The following is a 10,815-nucleotide window of genomic DNA, read 5'->3' on the forward strand; positions in this document are numbered from 1 at the left end:
CAAACAAACGTCAGTTCATATATACTCACTAAACACAAAAGTGGGGCGGGGTTACAAATGGGGGCAGAATAAACGTGGGAAATTTCGTTGTCAACGTAATGAATAATACACCGCCAGCCAAGTACTCCACGTTGATTCATCGGACGCCCAGGATCTTTCATGCTACCCATGCTCAGCTCCATTCTAAGGTACCCCATCAGCCACCGACACGAATGGTCCGAGTCCACTCCTGCCACACTTGCCGACTTCGATGGAGTACAAGCCTAATCGCGTCGCCTCAGTAAACACACGTTTCTTATATCTCTCTTAAGAACGCCAACCGCCTTTCTAACTTCCGGGGTTCTTACTAAGCCATCTGGGCTCGCCTCACAACTATCCGCTACCCCTGGAGGCCATTACTCACGAGACAGGTCCTCGCCAGAAACCAGAACCAAGTCCCCTCGTTCCAATTCTTGCGTTGCTCCGAGCCACTTGGTACGCACCTGCAACGTTTGCAGATATTCCCTTATCCAACAAAGCCAGAATACGCAAGCGAGATAGTTGACCTGTTACCAGCCAGCACGATATCGCGAGGCAAAACCGTCGCGGCCGGGCACCGCAGGGCAGCACCGTATGGACAACAAACCGTTTGGAGTAAGTGGCTCCAGATCGTTGCTGTCTGACGGTAGCGGGACTATAGGTCGGTTATTCAGCATCCGTTCCGCCTGTATAAGCAGCGTGTTCAGTTGTTCATCGGTCAAACATTGTTCCCTACATAGACAAAAGTATACGTCGCACCTACCTGATCATACGATCCCACACATCACCACGATGGCTAGCTGCTGGTGGATAGAAGTGCCATGGTATATCCATAGTCAAAAGCCGGACTGATATTTTACTCGGACTCCACCGCTTTATATCGTCCCGAAATTCCGTTAGCGCACCAACAAAGTTCGTTCCATTGTCACTGTAGATATCGGTGGGCTTGCCACGTCTACCAACGAAGCGCATCAAACATTGTGGGAATGAATCTGTCGACAAGTTGCCTGCAATTTCCAAACGACCTGCTCTAGTCTTCAGGCATCTAAAGATAGAGCCATAGCTTTTTATTACTAACGGCCGCGTTTGGTCTTAAAAGGTCCAAAGTAGTCCACTCTCACTCACTCGAAGGGGTTACCAACCCACTCCTACTCTGTCTGCCGGTAATGGAGCCATTATTTGTGTGCCGCGCTGTGCAAACCGAAGCCTGCATAAAGAGCACGCACCAACCACTCGTTTGATGGCACCGGTCTTATTGACAATCCAATATCGCTTTCTAATATAGGCCAAGACTTGCCCTATTCCACAGTGCCCTTCTACTTTATAAAGGTGACGTATGATCAAGGCAGTAACAAGATGTCGGCTCCAAAGAGCTGGATGTTTTAGTGACTGACTGTAGTTCAAACAACTAAGTCTGCCACCCACGCACAAGATGCCACCGATCAAAACGGGTGACAATTTATGTAGCCTGGAACGCTTCGTTTCCAGTACAGAAGCATAAACCTGATGCAGCTCTTGCGCGAAGTGACTAGATTGCAAGATCTTTATCAAACAATTACGTGCTTGGCGGAGTTCGGATACTCCGATAACACCGGAAAGTAAAGCCTCCTTTCTCGATCTGCTCTTCTTAATCAATAGACATTGCCTGTAACGCAGCAACCAAGCTAAGACCTTCTGTAGCTTCATCCAACCGGAGGACCGAGACATTAATGGACAGATGACATCATATCCCTTCAACCGGTTAGCCTGTCCTACAAGGCTCTTCAGAGCACCTCCATAACAGGGGTCAACCTTGACCTGTAGGAACATCTCTTTGATGCCGGCTGCCACAGCAACCTGATCTAAACGGAATCCCAGCATGACATTTACAAGTTTTGTGGTTAAATCAGGGCCCCGATACAGGGGGTCGTTCAGGGACACACCATGACATTTGGCAGCGCAGTCAAATACAACCCGAATCTTTTCTGGCTTTTTGGTCTAATAACCGGATGATATGTGAGATAACACCGCTTTGAATTTAATGACGATGTGGTAACACCTGCCACCCGTTCAATGTATCCTTCCTCCATGTATGCTCGTCCAAACTCTGCTGACAAAACCAAATCCAAATTAGCTATTTCTTCCCCAAATCACTGCACGACTTAATCACCTACTAATTCTTATTATGCTGTGTTACTAACCTGGTTGTTTTCTCCTACTCCGTCAACTTATGCTTCGTCCTAGTCGATTCCCTACCCCGGATTACTCTATCAGCTCTGTCTAGTAACTGGTGCTTTCAGTCTAACTCTAACTGATAAAAACCAAACCAAGGTCGATTTATTTCTTAACTTCATTATCAGAGCACATCCTGCGCTTATATATATCCATTTGATAATTTGTTCCACTAAACAATATTGCGGTACGCTTCTGCTCGACGTGGCAGCCCACACCAACGCTCCGACGCCGTTTAGCCATGGTGCAATCGCCGTGAGTATCAACCTTCCAGTCCCACCGACTCATTGACAACTGTCATTTCACCTCTCCTGCGCGAATTGCCGCTACCAGCGTCTGCATGCTGTTGCTTGTTCGGATTGACTGAGCTGTCTTCACTGGCCATGCTTTCCTCCGACCAAAAAATGGTAGCTGGAGTATTTATTAATGCACAAACCGCACTTATGACTGCTTGGATGGTTTTCCACCTTGCAGATCTGGTAGCATGCACGAGGGAAAAAACCCTCGTGTGGTGGACGGATACGCCCTGCAGGGAGGGTTACCCTGTCACGTTGCACCATGGTGCGTTCGTATACCCGCCACCCCTCCAGTAGCACGGGTGCATCACCCATCGCCGGTGGTTCTGAGTCTGGCCTTCAAATTCAGGAAATCAAAAAAGTACTGCTGACTTCTGTTTGTTGCTGCTGGTGTTGGGCTCGCCCCGGTAGAGTTATACAACTGGACTCTAATCTGTAAAAAAAATGAAAAAGAAAAATAAAAGATCACTTGGGATAGCCTGAAAATACTCTGCAATGCCCATGACCTACATCGGCGAGCATCGTTTTATCTGTTTTCGTCAGAATAGAGGCTACACAGCACCATTCCATCATCGAGACAGAGAATACATCTACTCACAACTCACAGTGGTAGAAACGAAAGTCTTCACCGCTATGCATCACCTAAAGATTAGAGCTGATAGCAGTGCTTCGGGGACTGGTGACTATTTCTCAACCACACACTTTCCTGGTATATATCCAACTCATGTAATAAACACTCGATTAACCATTTAGCTCAGAATTCCATTCCCGCCAGCTCTTACACATCTGATTCCCATACCACACTTTTGCGCGCTTATATCGGCTTCTACTAGATCCCTTGTAATAAAATACCGTATATCAGCAAAACCAGCCCCTGGTCGCTAGCCTACTAAGTACAAATCTATCTATTCCCTACTCCATGTAACCGTTTGTCATCATCCTAGTTGCATCAGACGCCAAGATTTTCTTTCTTTATATGTATACAAATGCATAGTATCCCCTCAAACTCACTATGTTTTGCAAATCTCCTCCCATCCCCTCACCTTCCGAAGCTTGAAACTTCGGAAGTGCCCGCTTTGGACCACCTGGTTAGCTGATCTCCAGTCCACCTGGCCTATGATCTACAACTCCAAGATCACCAACTGGACCAAGAAAACCTGCAGTCCCATATCGGCCTCGTTCCAGCATGTTTCCTCGACCAGGCTGAAATGAATACCGCTGCTCAATGAACATCATACCCATCTCAAATGTGACGTCCATCACGGGGCTGTCAAAAACTGAAGCATGTCAGGCCAATGATGGCATGGCACTGCCATACTCAGTTTGATAGCGCATCCGCAACTGTTCCATTCCCCCCCTCAACCGTGCCCTCTTGCCTACTCGTTTCATTGACCCCAACGACCACCATGACATTCATCCCAACCTACTGGACTACTCGTTCAAATTCAACCACCTCTGTGTCCCCATCCAACCTGACCCCTACACCTGACTTCCAAGCAACAGAGCAACCAGTGAGTCTGCTTGTTCTCAGATTGCACCATATTTTAAGGTTAAACTTGCCATGTTCTCCCAATTCGAATTATCCCATCTCCACTTCCACTTTTGCTTGTTATGACTCCGGCCATTTACCCAACCGCCCAAGGTCACTCATGGCCAGCAATGGTTTTCCAGTTTTAGTTCATGTCAGCCAACAGAGTCACTGAATTATTCACACCTCATGCCTATTGTTCCCTACAAGTTGCAAAAGAAACATATTAATATTATTTAATCGAGTACCTCCCACTGTTTCTGACATTGTACCCATTCGCGCAGTCACCACTACTCGCAAATCACTCAGTAATGCCCCATTCTGACTGTAAACGCATGATCATGCCAGACGGCATGCCACCAACAAGTTTGGAACAAACATTGTCATTATCATTATCATTATCATTATCAAGTACCTTATAGTACTTTCCGTGTAAAACACGATCGTTGCACAGTCTAGTTTTCAGAATATACAGACGATTTTTAGCCACCTGGAAGTTATCGGGTAGGGCAGGTGCGTTATTCTACCATGAGAGCAGTAGCTGGTAGTACCCACTGACTCGCACCGCACCAGCCTCTGCTATCAACGGCGCTCATTGATCTTCTAAACAAAGACTAGCGTTCGATGCTGAAGTGTCTGCGGATTCCGAGTTGTTCAGTCACAGCAAATGCTTCTGGGTGCCCTGACTGCCCCCGGTTATACAAGGACTGACGACCTCCTGCTCCGTCCCGCTTTTCATCACAGATTCACGGATTGATACACAGGATCGAGGCTTTTGCCCAGGTCAGGTCCCGGTCGGTTTTGTTCTTGTCGGTCAGTGACTGTCGTTCACCTGAAAGGCACAAGTGAAAAAAGGGTGTGGCACTGCTCTTTAAGTTCTCAGCGCGGAACAGTATGCTCGCCAGCGCGAGGATTCGCATAAATAAATGTCTAATAGTGCTTTAAATTGGGTTCGAAACTTGCGCGAAGTGACTGGATTGCACGATCTTTATCAAATAATTACGTGCTTGGCGGATTTCGGATACTCTGATAACACCGGAAAGTAAAGCCTCTTTTCTCGCTCTGCCCGTCTTAATCAATAGATATTGCCTGTAACGCAGTAACCGAGCCACAACCTTCTGTAACCTCATCCAACAGTAGAACCGAAACATTATTGGACGCATGACATCACTTTCTTCCAATCGGTTAGTCTGTGCTACAAGGCCCTTCAGAGCACCTCTATCACAGGGGTCAACCTTGACATGTAGGAGCATGTCTTCGATGTCGGCTGCCACAACAACTTGCTCTAAACGAAAGCCCAGCATAAAATTTACAAGTTTTGTGGTTAAATTAGAGCCATGATACAGGTGATCGTTCAGTGACTCACCATTACATTTGAAAGTGCATTCAAATACCACCCGAATCTTTTCTGGCTTTTTCGGGCTAATAACAGGATGGTGCGTGGGATACCACTGCTTTGAATTTAATGACAGTGTGGGTGCATCTGCCACCCGTTCAATGTATCTTTTCTCCATGTATACGTGAAGCACCTTATAGAACTTTCCGTGTAAAACACGATCCTTGCGCAGTCTAGTTTACAGAGTATCTAGACGTTTTCTAGCCACCTGGAAATTATCGGTTAGGGCAAGTGCGTCATCCTTCCATGAGAGCAGTAGCTGATAGAGCCCACTTACTCGCACCGCACCAGTCTCTGCTATCAACAGTGCTCTTTGATCCTCTAAAGAGAGACAAGTGTTCGATGCTGAGGTGTCTGCGAATCCCGAGATATTCAGTCGCTGCAAATGTTCCTCGATGCCATGACTGCACCCAGGTGTACAATGACTGACGACCTTCTCCTTCGTCCAGTTTTTCGTCGGACCAAGAAGTATCCAACCGAGTAGGGTTTTCACAGCAAATGGCTGTTTCCCCCCCAGGCGCTGATCGAAGACCCAGTGCGTTTCGGATATGTCACACCCAGTAAGGATTCCTACATCGTCTCCAGTCAGTTCGTCGAAGGCAACTTCCTTAAAGTGAGGCCACTTGCGAGCCGCTTCTTTGATAGATGGGACGGCTTGCATAGGTAAGCTGTCAACGACGAATGCCTTGTCAATATCTATCTACTGGATTTCATTCATTGATGAAAGCCTGGTGTCATTAGCTTCCGATGTGCATCCCATGGAACCACCCAGTGCATCAATGGCCATAGACGTGGATAGAAGCCTGACCCCATTTTTCAAAACGAGGTCCCGCTCTACTGGCGTTATGTGGCCACAGCATCTAAAAATGCATAAGTTGTAACCTTTTGTGCAGGCCTGTCAATCTTGACAGGAAAAATTACTCAACGTGCCGGAAGCCGACAAATTATTAATAATAATAATAATAAGGTTTATTCCCAACTTGTGGGTGGCCTACCGTCTGGCATGATCATAGTATTACAGTCAGAATGGAGCTTAACTGGGGGATTCGTGGGGGTGCCGATTGTATGAAAAGAGGACGATGTCATAAACAGTGGGGAATACCCGATGATATAGTAATAATAGGTTATTTCCCAACTTGTTGGGAACAATGGGCATGAGATCCGACTAGTTCAAAGACAATCGGGTGGCATGAACTAAAACTGAAAACCATTACTGGCCATAAGTGACCTTGGGCGGCTAAGTGAGTGGCCGGTGTCAAAACGAGCAAAAGTGGAGATGGGGATGGAATAATTCAAATCGGGAGCACATGGCAAGTTTTGTCTCAAAAATGTGGTTTAATCTGAACGTAAGCAGACTCACTGGTTGCACTGTTGTAGGGAAGTCAGGTGCAGGGGAATAGGTTGGATGGGGGCAAGTTGCTAATACATAGGGCGACCCGAACTTCGTATACGGATTTGAACTTAAGCAAGAGGCAAGCAGAAAAGCCAGACTAGCCAAACATGAGCGAAAATTCATCGGGTACGGAAGAGCTCATCCCAGAGACGTGGCCGGATGGGAATCGCTCGAAGTTGTGGCTACAGGCTTGAGTGGGCGAGGGATTGTGGTTGAGATTCTGGAGAAAATAGTTGCTGGAGCGCCATCTCACTGGGTATGACAGTGCCATGCCATCATCGCACTGACATGCTTTGGTTTATGAACAGCCCCGTAACGGTCGTCAAGGGTCGGAGAAGGGATACGCGGTTCCGTGGCAGCTGGTTCTGGTTGAGACGGAGATTGACACAAAGACTCAGGCGGATGCAGGCCCACGGATAATTTCCCTTTTGTTGGAGGACCGTGTGAGTGCAGACCGGACACCAGCCAGTTTGAATGAATAACAGTTCTAAGGGGCGTTTGGGCAACTCCATCGAGGATTGAAGCTTAAAGAAGAGGGGCAAAGAGAAAGAAATAGAATGAAAGCAGAAGCGTGTGGCGAGAGTCATGGGGCATAATATACAACGGTGTCAATAGAAGAAAATCTAAAAAGGGATGACAGCAAGCTTAATGGACCCAAGAAAGGTTTGCTGATCTAGAAGCCAAGTACTAGTTGGGCCAGAGTAGGTGCCTAGTTTAAGGAAGGTGTGAACGTTGTCGTCGAGGTAGCTAGCAGGGGGGCTAGCTGTTGGACTATTTGAGAACGGGTGGTAGTTATTGGCTCACCAAAGCATCGTGACATCGGGTCCTTGTTGTGCAAAAAGTAAAGTAAATGTGAGCAGTGACAGTGGACAAGTAAAAAGCGGACAAGCAACAGCTTCTCAGATAATTCGTAAGAATCGTAACTTAACTGAGGTCTACTACATCAACCCAACAGGAAAGTAAGATTAAGGATAACCAGTCGCCGACTCAATGCTGTCAACTCCAGAAAACGAATGGTGCATGGCAAAAAACAGCCATTAAGTGCTAGCTGTGACTGCGTGTAATCGGGGAATCATAGGTTATTAGCATTTTGTGCATATGATCGCTCTAGATGACAAGAGGGTGGAACATGTGTGTTATGTTTGGATGATGAAGTGGACTAGGGGTGGTGTGACCCCACTCAGACGAAAGTGGCAACACCTTGCACGTCGACGTTAGCCGTGAGCCTCACAGGTACTCTCGGGCTACCCCATGCATGAATGTTTTTTTAATATTCTTTTGTAATATTTTTTTAGAACAAACGGGAGGACGGCTGTCGTCCGCTTGTATTTCTTGGTGTTGTGGGACAAGTGACAACCGGAACAAGGCCAATCCAGCTACAGAAAAACAGCAACGCTGCTCTTTTTTTGTTTTCCTGAATTAAAGGCCAGACTCAGAGTTAAGGCACACAAAACCGCCGCCTCTGATGACGTTGAAGCTTTGTGTTCCGGGTCATGATGTATGTAACAAACTATGATGTCGTCCCCTACAACCCGGCTGGCCGCGTCGAACTACTGGTTTGCAACCCTTGGCCATGTGGGAGTCTTTTAAACAGGCAAAGTATGCATTATGCTCCCGTGTGCATTTCCGCCCGTCAGGAACTTTCATAGACACAAAGCGCTGGCAATTGGAAATTGGGTGGGGCTGTGAACATAATGCACAAGCCCTTGGATGACCTTCTGCGTCTGGTCTGGTGTTGGTTAGGAAACTGGTATAACCATCCCGTCTAGGGGCTTGGTTGGTAGAAGTCGGCGTTAAAATGGGGCGTCTTACGTCCTCCTCTCGACCCAGTTGCACAAACCGACTCACCGCAACTCGGGAGCGCGTGTTCACAAACTACGTTAAGTCCGTGAACGTTGGGTCCTGGCCACTCACAGATATGGAGGAAAATGTTGGTAGCTCAGGTAGCGTAGATGGTGGTCGTTGGCTTGCTCACCGGTGGTGCCCAACCACCAACCCACCGCTACGCGCTACTGCGCTCCAGAATAACGCACTGATGATGTCACCTCGATTGGTGATGAAACGTTTGCAATAAATTGCCCAGCTCAGCGAACAAGACAAGGACCACCACTCACAGATATCTTTTCTGCCAACTCAGCCCATTTCTACTGCAACGGCGAGGGAAGTGAACGCACAATTCTCTCTACAACCGCAAGTGAGTGCAAGTCTGAGGCGTTGCACATTTGTGTCGGCGCAATTTCACAACTGCGAATTTTTCTACACAAGTCTGACAAAGACTTGTCTGCTCCCGCGGTCTGTCGTGCAAAATGAAACAGGTTTTCTAGTAGACAGCGAACAGTAATTTGAAGCTGACCAGATAGATCTCGTAGAGCCGAGTGCTGGAGTATGCTACTTCCGGCGGTAGCATCACACATTCTTCAATGGCCGCCTTCACGTCGCCTTGAGAGTGTTGGATCAGATGAATGAACCTCGGACCGGTGCCCTGCACTTTGCTCTCAATTTATAACTGAAATTGGCGGGTGAACCTTTGGTAATGAAACGGATTACCAGCAAAGTATGATCGTTCCACCTTTGGTAGGTCCATAGCGCCTGACAGTGGAGTGACGGTAGCGGCCTGTTGTGGCTCTGGAAATGGCCCTCGGATATCACCAGCATATCCTAGAGGTCTTTCACCCATCTGACATTGTTTCACGTACCCAGTTAATCGCTCATTTGAAGCCACTGGTTCCCAGACTTCATCTAGTGAGTCCACTTCGGCCTCTGGCTCAATTTTGGCTAACCCAGCTTTGCTATGCGCCTCTAAGACAGCCCGCTGAAGCTTGACCTTTTGCTTAACCCGATATTCCTGGAGCTGAGCAATCCCTAAGACTTTCTTAGCCATACTATTTTTACGACTAGACGCATAAAGTGACTTAAAAGAAAGAGGGCGCGAAGCAAACTGCACTGCAATTGTTTCCTCCGCAGCTCCCATCGTTTCCGCATCCTTGGATCCGGTTTCCATTACCATTGTTCCAAAATTTGACATCTTTACTTCAAACAAGGCAACGTGAGATGTCGAGTACTGTAACAGCCGAACGGTATCTTCGAGTGACGCGTAATACCAAAACCTCCTGGTAGGCAAAACAAAGTTGGAGCTAGGTTTCTATACGGTACTATTAGTGTAAGGGAAATTCTCAAATTATACAAACCTCGACAGCAGATACGCGTCCAAAAACAAACAGTGCGCTCGGACTACAAAAGTACAAAGCAAACAGGAGAAAACAGGCTCACACGTGCGACAGTCACGCGTGCAAAGTCGGATACACATGGCCGGATGACCTCAAGGTCCAATGGGTGAAGTTGTAAGGACAAACAAACGTCAGTTCATATATACTCACTAAACACAAAAGTGGGGCGGGGTTACAAATGGGGACAGAATAAACGTGGGAAATTTTACTGTCAACGTAATAGATTATACAATCTGTGTTGTGTTACCGGCCTGGCTCTTTTCCTTTTTTCTTCCAACCATCTTATGGATCGTTCTAGTCAGATCATTACCCCAGATTACTCTACCTGCTCTGTCTAGTAACTGGTGCTGTCGGCATAACTCTAACACGAAAATGAAACCAAAGTAAACTTTTCTCACTACTATTGCACATTATATGGCGATGTATATGCATCAAATCCATATGATGATTTGCTCCACAGGTCACTAAGCACCCACACACAACATCGCGGTACGCTTCTGCTTGACGTGATAGCTCACACCACCGCTCAGTAGCCGTTTAGCCATAGTGCACTTGCCATGAATATCACCATTCCGTCCCCACTGTCTCATTGGCAACTGTCATTTCACTGCCTCCTTCGCGACTTGCCTTTACCAGCGTCTGTCCGCTGTTTGCTTGTTCGAATTGACTGGGGTGTTTTTACTCGCCTTGCTTTCCCCCATCCGAAAAAAAAGCTGGTAGTTAGAGTACTTTATTAATGCACAAAC

Source organism: Opisthorchis viverrini (assembly GCF_000715545.1).
Source record: "Opisthorchis viverrini unplaced genomic scaffold opera_v5_448, whole genome shotgun sequence".
In the NCBI taxonomy this organism is placed as follows: Eukaryota; Metazoa; Platyhelminthes; class Trematoda; order Opisthorchiida; family Opisthorchiidae; genus Opisthorchis; species Opisthorchis viverrini.